Source organism: Phascolarctos cinereus, unplaced genomic scaffold (assembly GCF_003287225.1).
Source record: "Phascolarctos cinereus isolate Bilbo 61053 unplaced genomic scaffold, phaCin_HiC Scaffold_1;HRSCAF=81, whole genome shotgun sequence".
NCBI classification, from domain to species: domain Eukaryota; kingdom Metazoa; phylum Chordata; class Mammalia; order Diprotodontia; family Phascolarctidae; genus Phascolarctos; species Phascolarctos cinereus.
The window spans coordinates 162,972,699-162,990,844 of record NW_027555514.1 but is presented as its reverse complement, the minus strand read 5'-3'; the positions used below and the strand labels follow the sequence as shown (position 1 = coordinate 162,990,844).

General features: G+C 42.1%; 1 long non-coding RNA gene across 1 annotated transcript; it reads right to left on the bottom strand.

Moving 5' to 3' along the window:
* Positions 1 to 10,492: 10,492 nt before the first annotated feature.
* Positions 10,493 to 16,241, bottom strand: LOC144457494 (uncharacterized). The gene is made up of 3 exons (XR_013486831.1): positions 16,021 to 16,241; positions 14,650 to 14,835; positions 10,493 to 13,714 (listed from the first exon to the last, which is right to left on the bottom strand). It is a non-coding gene; the product is annotated as an uncharacterized LOC144457494 (long non-coding RNA).
* Positions 16,242 to 18,146: the final 1,905 nt, after the last annotated feature.

Genomic DNA, 18,146 nt, shown 5'->3' with positions numbered 1-18,146 from the left:
GAGCCCTACTTTATCACCAATTTTATGGAGGAACATAAATCATTTAACTTCATTGTATCTGTTTACCCATCTATGAAATGTGCACATCTGCCTTGCCTACATCATAGGATCTTTGGGAGTATTAAATGAGATACAATGGATATGAAAGTCCTTTAAAAAAGTAAATATGAGAACCTCCATGAACTTGACTCTAGGATCTTAGATCCCATGAGGGACTTTGGATGGCATCTAGTCCAACATACTTGTCTTACAGATGAGGACACTGAAGTAAAGGGAGATCAAGTGACTTGCTCAAGAGCGCACAGGTAGCAGGGCAGCTAGATTGTGCAGTGGATAAAGTACCGGCCCTGTAGTCAGGAGGATCTGAGTTCAAATCCAGACTCAGAGACATAACACTCACTAGCTGTGTGACTCTGGGCAAGTAACTGGAACCCCTAGTTGCCTCACCAAAAATAAATAAATAAAAAGTACACAGGTAGCAAGCATCAGAGGTTGCGGTCATTTTCAAGTTTGTGGCAATGAGAATCTACCCATTTGCTTCCATTCAGCAAATGTTGAAGATGTGTTGGATTTCTGGTCACTATTCATTTCAGCCCTAGTAGTAGGGATATAAATTATAGAAGCATTGAGAATGGCTACAAGAATAGCTGTGGAAAGAACACAACACAGGGAGAGTAGAAATCTTGGGTTCAGATCCTATGCTTATCATTTGTTCACCATGTGACTTTGGGTAAGTGATGACCACTCTCTGTGGTTCAGTTTCCTCAGTAAAATGAAGCTGAACTAGATTATTCTCCAAGGTCCATTCTAACATCTTTACATTCTACCAATCTGTGCAACACTGACTGAAGAAATAGCATTCCACACTCAGAAAACATGTCCCTCTGCCAGAAATCACAGCACTGAACACAACCACAGGTGGTCAAGGACTGGGTAATTCCACAGCCAAGCACAACATTTGTACTTTTGCATCGAGATAGCATTACCCAAAGCCGGCGCTTCAGGAAGGCAGGTGATGGACAGAAGAAACAGAAAGGCATGAGCCCCCATGATGACTACTGCACAGATGGAGAAATGCATTATGGATGCGCTGCTTTTTATTTTTCTGCCAAATGGGTAATGCCAAAGGTCAGGAATAAAATTCTATGTAAACTGGAATAAATTTTAATGATATTTGGATTGACTTGTTTTGGCTTTGGACCTCATTAACATAATTACTCACCACCCCTAACCCAGTCTCTATACTCACCCTCACTAGGAAATCATAGTATCAGTATAGGGATTTAAAACACAACTAGTTACACATTATACAAAGATAGAATCTGGACACATGATTTCATTGTTATAAAGAACTCCCAATTGAGGAAACTCCCTCCATCAATGCAGGTCTGCACCTTTTCTACAACTTAGAGTCTTGAGAGAGCTGCTTGGAAAGGAAGCAAATAAGAATTTATTAGACACCTACATGCCAAGCACTGTGCTAAGTGCAACATAAATATTATCTTATTTAATCATCACAACGACCTTTAGAGGTTGGTGCTACTGTTATCCCCATTTTACAGTCAAGGGAATTGAGACAAACTGAGGTTAAGGGACTTACCCAGGATCACATGGCTAATAAGTGCCTGAGGCCTCATTTGAACTCAAGTCTTCTTCACTCCCAGCCCAAAGCTCAATCCATTGGACAAATAGCTGCCCCAGTGCCATCTGGGCACTCAGACTTGCCCAGCGTCACACGGCCAGTATGTATCAGAGGCAGAGCTTGTACTCCAGTTGCTGGTTCCAAAGATAGCTCTACATCCCTGCCACCATACTGCCTGGCTCTCAAACAACTAAAATGTTTATGGCCTTTGACCCTAGAGATCCCAACACCAGGCATCTATTCCAAGCAAGTCAAAGACAGAAAGATGAGCAAGTCTGAGACTCAGCAAAATATTTATAGCAGCACTTGTGATAGCAAAGAGCTGCAAATAAGGATTGACCATTGACTGGGGGATGACTAAGTAAATTGCGGTACATTAATATAACACCATAGGGGCAGCTAGGTGGTGAAGTGGATAGAGCTAGAAGACTCACGTTCCCGAGTTCAATCTGGCCTTACCCCTTACTAGCCATGTGACCCTGGGCAAATCACTTAACCCTGTTTGCCTCAGTTTCCTCATCTGTAAAATGCACTGGCAAAGGAAATGGCAAATTACTCCAGTATCTTTGCCAAGAAAACTCCGAATGGGGTCACAAGGAGTCCAACTAAATGACTGAACAACAACAAACATAATGGCATAATACTAAGGATCGGAAATGATGAACATAAAGAATCATAAAAGTGCAGGGAGACATGTGAACCGATACAATGTGATGTAAGCAGAATTTTAAAAAATATGTATAATGCCTACTACAATGTAAGTAGAAAAAATACAACAATAAGTGAAACTGAACATTATATAAGTTTAAGGACTAAGTTTAGACCTGACAAAGAGACAAGAAAATGAAGAGGAGAGGGAATACATGTGCAGAATGTTAGATATGCTGTCAGACTAAGTTGATTAGGATGGCTGGTATTCCTAAGATACTTTTTCCTCAATTAAAAAAAAATTACATACAATGGATAGCTTGCTAGGTAGTAGTATATTGGGAAATGAACAGGATAGAAAAAGCAAAAGCTATCAATTATTTTTAAGGTTTTAACATGTTTTTCTCAGAGCTTCTCAAGCTTACACATTTCTTAAATATTAATGTTGCTACAGCAACTATCATACAGTAAGCTGAGCCTTTCCATAGTCCAAGATGAGCCACTAAATGCTCTGTGACCTCAGGAAAACAATGTAATGGCTCTCGTTGCCTCAATTTCTTTGCCTATAAAATAGGGATAATAACTAAACTATATACTACTGATATAGAGTCAAGAGACTGCAACTGCTACTTATTAGCTGCATAACTGTCCTACTTTGATATTTGTTGGCCTCAGTTTTCTCAATTTTACAATGGCAATACTACTACTACTGTAATACCTACTTCATTTAGATGTTTGCAAGGAAAGCTCTTGATAACCTGTAAAGCACTCTAAAAAAATTCTCTTAAGGTTGTGGGTACAGTCCAAAAAGTAAAAGTTGCTGCCTAAACATGAGGCATTTGTTTATATTTACAAAGTCATTTCCCTTAGTTATTGAGGTTGGCCTTCTTACAAGATGCCATGGCTCAGGATGATTTGCCTAGTTATCCTCAGGGACAAGATTCCTACACGCTTCCTAGGATCTAAGGGGAGTTTTTCTCGGCTTCTCATCACTGTTAGCTGAGGCTTTTTCACCTTTGCTTCTTTGCTCATTAGGCTCTCCATGCCTACAATGCCCTGCTTCTTGCTTTTTATCTGATAAATTGCTACTCGTTCTCTAAAGCAAAACTCAAATGTCACCTTCTAAGCATTCCCCAGTTTTTCCATCCCCCAGACTTACCATAATCCTTTGCTTTGCATTTCTCCTGCAATATCATGTGTTGCAGTATTTATTATTCCCCTACTGCACTGGAAGTGTCATAAAGACTGGAATCATGTCTGACCTAATTCTAGGCCTCCCTAAGAAGAGGTAATGGTGGTGGTAGTTTTAAACATATTAGTTGAACAGAAATGAAATTGCTTTAATTGACATTAGAAAAAAAGCAAATTAATCAAATAAAGTACTCATTATGTCCACAGCTTATATACAGCTCGGATAAAGTTTCTCATAGTGCAGCTGGGCAGCAAAGTAGATCTCTGGAACTGGAGTCAGGAAGGCCCAAGCTCAAATCCAGCCTTAGACACTTGCTAGCTGTGACTCTGAGCAAGTTGCTTAATTCTGTTTACCTCAGTTTCCCCATCTGTAAAGTGAGCTGGCAAAGGAAATGGCTAACCACTCTAGTATCTTTGCCAAAAAAATTCCAAAAGTTGGACAACAAAGTTTCTCATGTTATTCTTGTGGAAAAGCTGGAGAGATGTGCGCTAGACCACAGCACAATTTGATGGACTTGGAAGTGTCCTCAGAGAATGCTTCATATTATATCAACTATCATCCAGGAAACAAGGACCAACCAGAACACGTTGCTATTTGCCCTGCTACCAAGGGCATAAACCCTCATCCACATGCATCCTCTTCTTCCTCCCTCATCCCACCCCACTTCCATCTTTTGTTCTGGGAACAGTAATCAAATCAGCACTACTTTTGCTCCTGGAAAGGTCATCATAACTGATTGCCTTATAGCTTCCCATAGAATATCCATAACTTCAAAGCCCAAAAACAAAAAACAGTTCCTGCTTTCAAGAAGCTCATGGTCAAACAGGGGAGAGAATATGCAACTATCTATGAACAAGCAAGATATAGGGAGGAGAGACTGGAGGCAATCTCAGAAGAAGAAAAGCACTAAGATTCAAGACCAAGAAAGGCTTCTTGCAGAAAATGGACCTTTATCTGAGCCTCAGAGAAAACAGGAGGCAGAGATGAGAAGGTAGAAGACTCCAGGCAAAGGTTCCAACTGGGAGCTGGGGGGTCTTATGCAAATAATAACCAGGGGACTAGTGTCACTGCATCCCAGAATATATGGAGGGAAGTAAGGAAGGTATAAGAAGCTTGGAAAGGAAGAAAGAAGCCAAGTTAGGAAGGGCTTTAACAGCCAAAAGAGATTTTCTATTTGATCCTGGAACCAGTGGAGTTTATTGGAATGGGGAAGGGAGGATGGTGACACTATGGTCAGACTCCTGCTTTAGGAAGATGATTTTGACAGCTGAGGGGAGGATGGAGTGGAGTGGGGAGACTTGAGTGGCAGTGAGACCAGCCCTGAAGGCTATTTCAGTTGCCTAGGCTGAGGTGATATAAGAGCCTGCAACTGGGTGGTAGTGTCAGAGGACAGAAGGGGACATACACTAGAGCTGTTCTGGAGGTTGAAACAATGTGACTTAGCAATTGATTGGATATAGAGGGAGTAGGATTGAAAGACAGAGTGAAGTAGAATCTATGCCCTGTGTGTCAAATATTTTTAATAAACACAGTATTTGAATAAAGTGAGAGATGACTTGCTTACATTTCCAGATAATATAAATGAGTGGAGCCACTAGGTGGTGCAGTATACAGAGTCAGAAAAGACCTGAGTCAAATCTTACCTCAGATACTTACTAGCTGTGCAACCCTGGACAAGTCACTTTACCTTTTTCTGCCTCAGTTTCCTCATCTATAAAATAGGCATAATAATAGCACCTATATAACAGGGTTGTCATAGGGCTCTCATGGGAATCAAATGAGATAACATATGTAAAGTGCTTTGTAAAACCTTCAAGTGCTATACCCACAAAAGCTGTTAACACAAGTCTGAGACAGATAGCTAACACACAGGAGAAGAGGATTCAAAAAGAGCCCAACAGGCTGGAACATGAGGCATGACAGACAAAGATGAAACGTAGTAGGGCTAAATACCAAGTTTTTGTGTAGCTTATGACCCCAGAGCCCCCTCAGTTCTGCATCAGATTTGGGCACCTCACCACAAGGGTAAGTTTGTCCCCTCAGGTTCATTGCCTCCACCTGCAGATTCTACTGGAAATCTCAGAAATAAAGATTGGGTAAGTTTGTGTCTGCTGGAGAAGGGAAGGGAATGGCAAACTACTTCAGTATCTTTGCAAAAAAAAAAATGGGGCCATGAAGACTAGGACACGACTGAAATGACTAAACAACAACAATAAATAGGTTTCCCCCCCCCCATATTTCCCTGACTGGGGGTAAGAGGATCCCTAGCTTAAGAAATTAAGGTAGCACAATGCAAATCACTTATGGGACAAACTTCGTTTCACCTCATAGAAAATGCAGATGACACAAAGGACTCCTGGGGACCATAAAAAGATACAGAAACACACCCAAGGCTCAGGCTCAAATTGGCTATTAGCTCCCCCCGGAAAAGAACTGAAATTGGGCTTGCTATTGGGACAACCCTTTGACATCCTGACGAGTTCCTCTTCCCCCACCCCGAGTCCTCTACAGCCTCAACAAAGCTCATGCCTACAGAGTGGTTCCCATGTATCACTTCCTTAGAAAATAAACACACTTTATGGACTGCTGAATAAACAATTCTTCTCCTTTTAGAAAGGCCTCTGTCTGAATAACCTACCGGCTTTGCTTTCCAGGTAGGACGCTACTCAACAAGGATGGAGATGACCCTCTTCAAGAAATCCCCTTTTCTGCCTAGAAAAAGAGCTCTCAGCACTTGCGTTCCTGTGTCATGGATCCATTTGTCTATCTAGTAAAGCTTATAGGCCCCTTATTAAAACAACATTTTTAAATACACAAGATAAAATACATAAGATTACAAAGAAACTAATTATATTGAAATACAATTATCAAATACTTAAAACAGCAAATTCACAGACTCCAGGTTAAAAACTCCCAAAGGTCTAATCACTAACCTCTTGTGCTTGGGAATGCCAGGATTTAGATCACACATACCAACCAGCACATGTCACTTTTTTGCTATGTGGTTCCACAGGAAAATTCCATTTGTCTCAATTGCTGTCCTCTCTTGACATGGAGAAGTCCACTCTCAGGCTCTCAGTCTCTGATCTTTTCCCATAAAAGGAAACTGAAACACAGATGATAGTCAAGAACTTGAGGTCCCATAACTCCCCTCTCAAGACACCTGGAAAAAGAATTCAATTTGTGCTGCAAATAGTCTTTAACTGTTCCCAGGAAAGTGGGAAGAACTCTTCTTGCTCTCCCCATCATCTTCCAGAAGGCACAAGGGTAAAGGTGAAGGAGTTCAGAAGACAGTGAAAAAAAAGCTGGTTTGTTGGCTTGCTTTAAACCATAGAAATAACTAGTTCTACAAATCTATTCTCCTGAATCTGTCAAGCAGTCACAGAAATTCACTGAGCCCTCTCAGTACTTTATAAAAAGATGTCCCTCAGATTTCTTCCTCCCCACCCAAATACATGCTTTATAGTCTCATCAGGTAAACTGGGGAAACTCAGCAAATTCATCAGGGAATCCTTAATTACTTCTACCTCTTACACATGGCTTCGTAAGTACAAGATGGGGAAGGCATGGTTAAGCAACAGTTTGAAAAAAAGACCTGGAGGTTTTAGCAGGTGAAACTACATGTAAGTGGACAGTTAATGTGATCTTAGGATTCATTATAAGAGGTCATAAAGAGATGTGCTGTATTCTGTGTTGGTCAGATCCCATCTGGAGGACATTCTTAGTTCTTGGCTCCTAATTTTAAATAGGACATTGAGAAACTGGGGAGTTTAAACCCAGAGGAAGGTTAATTGGGACGGTGAAGGGCCTTGATTAGGCCACATGACGACTGATTGAAGGAACTGGAGATCTTTAGCCTGGAACAGAGAACAGGTGGGAGCATGAGAGCACTCCTCAGGTACTTAAAGGGCTGTCACTGGAAGAGGCTATGAGCCTTTGAAATCAACAGAAACTTAAGGGAAAAGAGGGAGAGTGGAATTTTGCAGGAGTGAGGAGCAAGTCCCTAGCCCTGTTTCCTTACTTTTCAAGAAAAAAAAAAACCAGAGAGGATTTTTCAAAGAACCAGCCAGAGACTCCTTGCCAGGCATGTTACAGCACAAAATCAATGCAATTATTGGTAAACCAAATAGCTGCAGTGATGAACTACCCTGAAGGCTCATGGACAACATACTCTAAGGGCTAGCAGGCAGCCATTAGCATCTGGGGATGCCGACTTACAATGGCCTGAATTACCCGGCTTAAATTCAGCAGCTGAATAAAGTGCTTAGGGAAAAGACAACCACTTGTTCAGCCTTGGCATTCAGTGATGTATGTACGGGTGAATGCTTTACATTTGGAGGGCCTGGCACAGAAAGCGAAATTTCTCTACCAAGAAAGCTACAGCTACAAAGCTTTGTCCTCAGTTTAAAAACATTCTTTTCCCCATAGATCCCTGAGTTGAGGCTGTAAAGAGCTGCAATGAGGTTCTGAAAGTCAGGCAGAATGATTCACTTCCTTTTACTGGACCTTGACATGACTATTTGAAATACACACGGTATCCACTTAGTTCCCTTCAAAAGATTCTGCATCCTAAGGCTTTGTGAGTGTAAGTTCAGGGATAATTTGTAACAGAATTATAGCATGTGAAGTTGTTCTACAGAGAGAGAGGCAGAGGATCTGGGCTGAAATCCGACTCAAGACCCGTGTGATCTGGAGGAAGACACACTCAATCTCGCCGGTCCTCAGTCCCACATCTATACAAATGAAAGGGTTCCTTTCATCCAGCTCTAAACCTATCTTCTTAAGGGTTCCTTTCATCCAGCTCTAAACCTATCTTCTTTTTTTCTCTTTTTGGGATGTACACATTTTTTTTTTCTTCTTAGGGTCAAGGCTTTCAAATTAGGTGCTTCACATATATCAGGCCATATGGCCTGAAAAGAGTATACTAAAATGCCTATGGCAAAGAGCTCAAAACCTAGGCAGTGGGTGCTGCTAAAAGCAAGCCTGAGATTGGCCTACTCAATAGAACTTGTTCCCTCTTCTCTCTTTTGAGCTGCAGGAAATGGAAGTATCAAAAGGGGGGAAAAAACCATGGGAGGCTCAAAAAATTCAAATGCAAAGAAAATTAACAGAAACAGATTAATCTAAGCCTCATCTTGTCCTGCTTTGCTTTTATAATTGTAGCCTTTTTTAACTAGAAGGGACCCTTAGGATTGTTTAATACAAGCTTCTCATTTTTACAGATAAGGAAATTAAAGGTACAATGAAAATCACTGGTTTTAGATTCGGGAACTCATGTTCAAATATTACTTCTGCCACTTGTTAACCTGCATGTGGCATAAACTTTCAGTGCCTCAGTTTCTTCATCTGTAAAATGAAGGGGTCTGGCTAGGTGACCTCTGAGGTTTAGACCTTCCAGCTCTAAACCTATGATACTTTGATTCTACAAACTGAGATGCCAAGAAGTGGAAATTAATTAGCTACAGTCTCATGTTTACTTAAGAGGAAGCATGGAGACTGTAATCTGGATCTTCAGATGCCCATCCACTTCTCTAATATTTCCACTACCCGTCTTTGGGCTTAAAAGCATTTTACCATATAGATCAGCTCTTGAGGGTAGAATTACTGTGTTCAAATCAATTCAACAACAGTTAAGCACCTATTATGCATAAAGCACTGGAGATAAACCAACAAACACAGAAAACAGTTCCTGTCCTGAAGGAATTAGATCATGGGCATATAATACATAAACAAACATGTACGAGGTATGACAGAAGTAATATCCTAACCCTTCCCTCCATGTAAGTTAGGCTAGTTTTTCCTTAGAAGGTATTGAGACCTTCCTTGAGTCTTGGCTGGCTCGGGGAACTATTGGTGTCACTTCTTTGCCTGAAAACAAAGCAGCCATGAGGAGCTGGAGAGGTTCTGGTGTTTAGCTGGTATATCATAACTGGTCACTCAGGCAAGGGAATGACACTCAGCTGAATCAATTCAAGGTGTCACCGGTGTCTATCCTTGTTCAATAGCCTTCTCTTATTATGGCTAAGTAAATCTCTTTTTGTTAGCTGTTGAATGACTTACAAGTATCTCATTTTGCTCCCAAATAGAACCTAGACTTTCAGGGTCCTGGCCTGTGTCCATCCAGAACACATGGCAAATTAAAGAGGAGGAAATGAGCACCAACAACTAAGGGTGTTAGGAAAGGACTCCTATGGGAGAAGGGACATGACATGAAACTTCAAGGAAGCTAAAAAATTGGGGATCTAAAGGTGAGGAGGGAGGGCATGTCTGACATAGAGGACAGCCTATACAAAGGAACAGAAGTGGGCGATGGAGTACTAGATTCAAAGAAAAGCAAGTAGTCCAGTTTGGTTGAAACCTAGAACGCATAAATCGGAGTGATATACTATGTTTCCCAACCTGTGGGCCACAGATCTCTGGAGATCCTGGAGGGCTCGGGGCAGGAGAGGCTCAAAAATCATTTAACAGAATGGAGTTCTTTCATTAAGTGATTCAGTATAATAAATAAGCAAACATACTACTATAGATTACATAAAGAATATTTCTTGCAAATAGATTTATCATTCCTCTTAAAATGTGCACAGATGTTGTGATTAATAAAATACAAATTAATTTAAATATTACTTCTTTTTGTTGTTACATGTTGTGTTACAATTTTATCTTATTCTGGTCCTCCTGACACCACCACTACCACCTCCTTCTAGTCAGTCTAGTAAGTTTTATAGGCAGCCAGTACAAAGAGGCAATAAAGTCTTACTGATAATTTTGAGATGCTTTAGATCTGTTAATGAACTAACCCCAAGGTGGCACAGATAGGAGTTGATCTGTTTTCCTCTCAAAAAAAACCCTATTTAGGCTTCAAACTCCTGTCCCGTCCCCCCGCAGCACTCTTCCATCTCCTCAAGGTCCTTGCTGCTTGAGCGCTCCCGAACCTAATTTGCTGTTATCTAAGTGACTCATCCCCCCCATCTTTCTTCCTCATGCTGCTTTGCCCACCTCCACTGTCCATTTCCTGCCTTATCCTCATGTCATTTGCCTCTGTATCCCCTCTTTTCATCCGCTGTGCCACCTAGCTTCCCTGGAGTTGTACTATTAGTATCTGTTGATTGAGAAAATATGTGAATTGATAATTAATTAGGAAATAGGGGCAGGCATGCCCAGTTCTTCAGGTACTCACTGGGAAAGACCACAATTGACAGTGAGAAATGGGGCAGCAATCACATTTTAATAACTACAAAGTGTGTAAGGATGAACAGCATAGGAAATATAGAGACAAGCAAGAGCAGGCACTGTTTTGGGTGCCACTTTGTATTTCCAACACTTTGTACCATGCCTGGCACATAGTAGGCGAGTAAATGCTAGTTGATTAAGCTGATTGAGCTGAAAAATTCAATTGCACAAGAACAAAATAACAGATAATAGCTCCTGTGAAGAACTAGAGTTTTTCATGGACTGAACAGTCAATATGGATCAACAGTGTGACCCTGGTAGCCTCACAAAAGCAAAATTTGTATAATATTAGGCTGCAATAACCTAGAGAGGCAAAGCGTCCAGGACTAGGCAAGTGATTGTACCACTGACTTCTGTCTTCACAAAATCACAGCTGAAAATAATTTATTTCTAGTGTTCACATTAGGACATTGGCAAATTGGATGACCTGCCTACAGAGGAAGGTAACTTGGATGGTGGCAGAGCTAGAGGGCAACAATCAACCAAATAGAATGTGATAAGCACCCACAGTATGCCAGGCACTCCGCCAGGCATTGGAGAGACAAAGACAAAAGTGAAGCCATCTCTACCTTTAAGAAACTTATATTCTTTAAGAGAAGACAACATTTACGTATGTAAGGATTAGGGATAGGGACTAGACCTGTGATTTCTTCCCCGGAGAGGACTCCCTTTACCTATGTCAGGCAGCCTGGGCTGTGCAGCTGACTGACTGCTAGTAGCCTAGAGGGGTTAAGTGACTTGCCCAAGACCAATTTTATTCAATAAACATTTATTAAGTGCATACTAAGTACTGGGAGCTTGTGCTAAGTGGTTGGAATACAAATAAGGAAAAGAGAAAGTCTCTGCCCTCAGGGAGCTTACAATCTAATGGGAGAAGACAATGTACAAAAAGAGAGATAAAAAGGGGACTAGTTGAGTGAGGGAGGATGTGGTTCTAAGGAGCCAAGCAGATCTGCTAATGGAAAAAGGAGTTGCTGAGAAGGTTATGAGCCCTTTATAAAGGAAGGCTTTGGGAAGAGTTAGTGCTCCACACTCCTGCCCTCCAATGAGATGGAGAGGCAACTGAGAGTGAGTGTAGAGTATCCAGACTGAGTCACTCTTCATGGAGTTGATATTTCAGTTGACCGTCTTGTACTGGCTGGGAGAAGGGGAAAGGGTTGGTTAAACAGCTAGTATGTGTCAGAGGAGGGACCTGAGTCCAGGTCTTCTTGGCTCTGAGGTTAATTCTCTATCCACCACTGCACTATGCTGTATAGCAGATACAAAATGTAGACAACATAAATACAAGGTAATTTTGCTGGGGAAGGCTCCAGCAGCCAGAGGGGATTAGGAACGACTGCACTTGAGCAGTGTTTTTTTGTTGTTTTCGTTTTTTTTTTTCAACAAACAACTGATGGCCAGTAAACCAGACTAGTTGAGCTCACTCCACCCAAAATGACAGCTGCCTGAAATTTGATAGCAGAAGTTTAATTGAAGTGTGGGGACTCTTATCAGCAGGAGGAATGTGACTCCATCTACTCTTGTCTTTTTCCCTCTGACGCTCCTTAATTAAATATGCAGCTCAAACGCCCGGCTAATTTGGCTTGGCAATGCCAAATTGGTTTCTAAAACCTTGATACTTCCAGTATCATGGTTGCTCTGGCCCCACTTTCTCCAGGCCAGGCCTAAGGCATTCCCCTCCTGCCTCCCTTAAATTGGGGAACCTCTCTTCTCTATTATCAACTCAATCTGCCACCAGCTGTGTTCCCCCAATTTTAGGAGCCCAGTGGCTAGCACCCCAGTTCCATATGATCACTGAACATGGAATTAGCTTTTACAATGGGATGTTTACTTCGAAGATATAGCAAGAACAAGCATACAAACATTTTCCCTACCCATGGGTGCATTGTAAACCTCAGGTCTCTGGGGAGGGGGGGGAAGGATTGGGCTCACATTTGAGCTCAGTTTCCATACAGCATCGATCCTACCAGCTCATGACCAATGCTAGCATTGCCAGCTGCTAAGCTGAACTCTTGGGACCCTTGCAGGGCTAATTGCAGCACCTAGCCCAGATGCTAGATTCCTGGATCCCAGCTTCCAGGCTGGACCAGTGACTCCAGTCTCTGCACCTAAAACAGAAAAATGAAATGGAATGAAAGGGTCAAAGAGCCAGGCCTATTTCTCACAGCCACATGGCCTCAGGAGGGAAAAGAGATTCTAGGCCTTTACTTCCCTTTTACTGCATGGCATGTGGGGAGGAGTCACTTCTTCCCTCAGAAGCCTTGGAAAGTGTTTTATCAGGGGGTTTTAAAGTCACTGACAGTTCTGGATGCACAGTCAATAGAAAAACACTGCTCCCAACCATGTGGTAGAAGAAGGCTCAATATCCGCAGATGCTCCAGCCCTCCAGACTTCTGGTTGCAGCTCCCCATTGTCTTCTAGGTGGAAGATGCCTTTTTAGTAAGATGACCGTAGCTGCATGTATGTGAACACTGAAATCTGCTTCCCTTTCTGTTTGTCCTCTCTCCATTACGAATCTCACCACTAGCATTTAAGCAGAGCAAAATGGCCATCTAGATTTGAATACATCTCCACGAGCACACGGACAAAATATTTAAAATAATCCTGTCCACAAATGTGACAGAGGTCCAAGGCAGGACAGGTTCTCTGCGTGGAGCAGGGTAAGGAGCAGCTAGCATTTCTCCGTGGGTGAGACACTAGGGACGTGTTTCTGGGAGGATCCTGTGGGATCAAGTATCTCTAAGGGTTCTGCTTGGCTAGCCACTAGTTAGTGGTTGAGAGGAGACCTTTGCGATTGTCTGTAGAGCAGGAACTGTCTGTTTCTCTTACAAAAGACTGTCAGCTTCGCCTCATTGTCTTCAGCATCCAGTGAGAGGCCATGAGGAAATACAAACACCTCCCTCTGAGGCCATGCGGCCCCCAAGGAATAGGGCCTCCTTCGTCTTTTCGTTCTTTTCCATCCTGGGTGCAGGGAATGGAGTCTCTGACCACAAGAGGGCAAGCTACAGAAATCCAGGAAGAAGGAAGGAAAGATGCATTTATTAAGCACCTACTACGTGCCAGGCACTGTGCTAAGAACTTTACGTTGTCTTATTTGGTCCTCACAACAGTCCTTAGAGGGATGTACTATTACGACCCCCATTTCACAGTTGAGGAAGCTAAGGCAGACACAGGTTAAGTGACTTGCCCAGGGTCACATGTCTAATAAGTGTCTGAGGTTGGATTTGAATCTTTCTTTCTGACTTTCTGACTCCCAACCCAGTGCTTTATCCACTGTGTCACCTAGCTGCCTGGCATAGGAATCCAGGCCAGGTTTTTGGCCAGCATAACACCAATGCCTCAAGGAGCAATCTTCAAGATGGACCTTCAGGACCCCAGACTAGCAGAAGGATCCAGATTTGGCAGTTGAGCTGCCTCAGGACTGGACTCATCAGGACCAATGCTATGGTGGGAACTGGGCTAAGTTTTGAGCCTCCACACCTAGACCCGGAGTGGTCTTTCACCAGCACTTTTTCGACATCCCCAGGCTTCCTCTACTATCATCTGTGGTTATATTAATATACTTGTCAAGGCAGCATGGCATGTCAATCAACAGCTACTTATTAAGCTCCTTCTATATGCCATATACTAGGAATACAAACACAAGGAAGGAAATGTCCCCAGTTGCAAGGAGTATACATCAGAGTCAGGAAGACCAGGGTTTAAGTCCTGTCTTTTCCACTGGACTCTGGATAAGCCACACATCCTCTTAATGACCCCAGGCAACTCTCGGTAAGTCTAAGTTGTAGAACTGAATTGGTAGAGGAAGTTTACCTTATCTGCAGTTTCCAGTGCCAACAAAGTCACTATTGGGGTTCCAACCCTGCCTCTCCAACCCAGCCACAAACCCAATTAACCTACTTATCCTGCTTAAACCTACTTAAAGGTCATAGTATACCATATCAAATAGGTTTGGCAAATGTTGCTTTGGACTATATCCCGCTCTCCTGAAGCTCCTCAATTCTGGCTCCTGCTTAGTCCAAGAATCCGTCTTCTCTCCAGAAATCTTCTAAGAAATTGGCATTGTCTAGGAACTTCCTTCTTCTCCCCAAGTAGCTCATTCCATTTAATAACTACCACTTCTCTAAAAAAAAATTGACAGTCAAACCGATTTTCCTGGGGTATAAAAAAAGACTTTTTGGTGTCAAATTGAATCCTAGTAATATCTTAAGAGTCCTAATTTCAGGTAAACTACATAACAAATAGAAAACTATACTACACAACAGGTATTTCTTTCTATAGGTAAAGCTGGTTATCTGCCATTACCTGGAAACAAAGGAAAATTACTTGCAATTATCTGAAGTTGAAATAAAATAGCAAGTTTTGAAAATTTTTGTCTCCCCTCCTACAAAGCCCATTAATAGACATAAAGGAGAAATAATACCACATTGATTCCGAGTAACTCAGTATATCAGAACATGATTCACTTCTTAAGAGGAGGCGGGTGAGAAAGATCTACCTTTAAAGAAGCCCAATTAAAGTAATTACCATTGTGACAAAAATTACTGTTTTTAAGAGCATGAAGTCCTCTATTGGAGAACATATTCAGAGGGGAGGAAAAAAATGCCACATGACCAGCATTATTAATGCTAACGAGAGCACTGCTTTGTTTAAACTGATCTACTTAAGTCTTCCCATGCTAGCACTCTTTGTGCATGCAGTCGCCATTTTGGGAACTGTCAGACTTTTCAAGTTTTAAAAGAATTGTCAATGCTAAACCAAAAAGCCCTTCCACGTGTGCTAAGCTTCACGTGTGCCTGTGTGTTAATAGATAGGATGCTCAAGGTTACGGGACAAGATGGCTGTCACATTTTCTTGAGTTATAGACTTTTTCTCCTACAAGGCAATGCTATTTAATCACCTTCCTGTGGAGCATTAATAAGAATTAAAGTATTCTTAGGGGAGTTTGAGAAACAAGATTCAGAGAATTTGCAAGACAGAGCCCCTTATAGGAAGCTATATGAAAAGAGACTGTTAACTTTTGAAGTTGGATTACTCCAGAGAGCAACCTAGCCTTTGCCTGGTGCCTTGCTGGTATAATGCTCACTTCTTATCCATTTCTCAGTGGCAGGAGGAGCAGTATCAATGCCCTTGATGGCTGGTAGAGCCATCTATCGGCCTGAGCATCATTCAACCAGTAAACATCTATTAAGTGCTTATTATGTGCCAGGCACTGTGCTAGGCTCTGGGGATACAAAAAGAGGCAAAAGACAGTCCCTGTCCTCAAGGAGCTTGCAGTATAAACATCATGGGAGTTTTCCCATCATACCTTGTATAAATAGCCCAGTGGTGATGACGGTACTGTGTGAGGAAATCTGATTGATGGCCTCAATAATCCATATCCGATACTGAGCTGACCAAGAGTGTGGAGAGTCATCTTTTCTTTTCTTTTCTAAGAATCCCAGGCTCCTGGGGCAGCAAACTTTGATTCTCCTCTAGAATCATTTTTTAAATTAATTAATTTATTTAGTTTTAGTTTTCAACATTCACTTCCACAAGATTTTGAGTTCCAAATTTTCTCCCCATCTCATCCCTCCCCCACCCCAAGATGGTATGCATTTTGAATACCCCTTCCCCTAGTCTGCTCTCCTTTCTATCACCTCCTCCCCTGCTCTTATCCTTTTCCCCTTCTATTTCCAAAGACAACTTAGATAGATTTTCTATACTCCATTGCCTGTATATCTTATTTCCCAGTTGCATGTAAAAACAATTTTTAACATCCATGTTTAAAACTTTGAGTTTTAAATTTGGAGAGTCATCTTTTCAAACAACCTTCAGTAGTTACTACAGAAGCACAAGGAATTGCTCATATAACTTTACTTAGCTGCAACAGAGAAGGACTCTCACTTTATTGACACAGTATTTTGGTAAACACATAGCAGTGTGTGGGACACAGTGGCCTTTAGCAAAGATCTCTACATAGTTATTTAATAAGCTCCATAAAGTATGAGTACTTATACCATGGAACTCACCCATTCTACCAGTTATATAGGGACACTGTCTATCTTTCCCTGTGTTCACTCAACCTAGGAACCAGAAGGTGATTTCCTCATTAAGGTGGTGTCAGTTTAATATCTCATACTGCAATTAATTTCTTTCCAGAGGAAAACATTTGAAACTATATTGTCTACCCCTTCCCTTTAAAGCCCTTTAAAACAATTAGGTACCAGGGGGCAGAGCCAAGATGGTGGAGTGAAAGCAGTGACTTACTTGAGCTCTCCCCCAAACCCCTCCAAATACTCATAAAAAATGGCTCTAAACAAATTCTGAAGCAGCAGAACCCACAAAAAGACAGAGTGAAACAAATTTCCAACCCAAGACAACTAGGATGTTTGATCAGAAAGGTATATCACGCTGGGTGTGGGCGCACAGCACAGCATGGCATGGGCACGCAGGCTGCAGCGAACCTGGAGCAGGCCTCAGAGGACTGAATCTCAGGCAGCTGTGGAGGTTTCCAGACTCCTCAATACATCAATGCCAAAGACAACTTAGAAGGTCAGTGGGAAAAGTCTGTTTCTGTGGTGCTGAGACAGGAAGGCAAGGTCTCAGCTCCATTCCCCAAGAGTGTGGCCTTGGGGGATGAGGGGGCAGCTGCTTCCTGAGCTGCTGCCCCACAGACTGAGGGGGAATCCAGTGACTGATCAGAGAGGGATTGCAGGGATCTCTCTGCCAGTGCTGAGGCAGGAATCTCTTGCTTTGCCTGTGTTTGGATCTGGGTCACAGTTCTGGGCGGTGGTACTGGGGTGAGGAGCGCTGGCGTGTTAGAGCTTGTAGTGGCTGTGGAGAGGAACCCCTCCCACAGTTACAGGACAGAAAGGAGTACTTGTGGTAACAGACCAGGAAAAGAGTAAACACCTCGCCTCTTATCATACCACCTTGGAAGAATTGAAAATTTACAGGTCCCTACAAGTATCTCTGAAAACAGCTACACAAACCCCTGAAGCCTGGGACAGTACATTCTCCACATTGGAAGCAGACTCGTACCTTAACAAAGAGTTTAAAACTCAAGTAATTGGCTGGGATCATGAGCAAGCAGTGAAAAAAGAGTCAGACTATATTATCTTACTTTGGTGAAAAAGAAGATCAAACTATACAACCAGAAGAAGACAACAAAGTCAAAGTCCCTACATCCAAAGCCTCCAAGAAAAATATGAATCAGTCCCAGGCCTTGGAAGAGCTCAAAAGGGATTTTGAGAAGCAAGTAAGGGAAGTAGAGGAAAAACTGGGAAGAGAAATGAAAGTGATGCAAGAAAATCATGAAAAACAAGTCAACAGACCCAAAAAAATACTGAAGAAAATAACACCTTAAAAAATAGCCTAACCCAAATGGCAAAAGAGGTCCAAAAAGCCAATGAGGAGAAGAATGCCCTAAAAAGAAAAATTGGCCAAACAGTA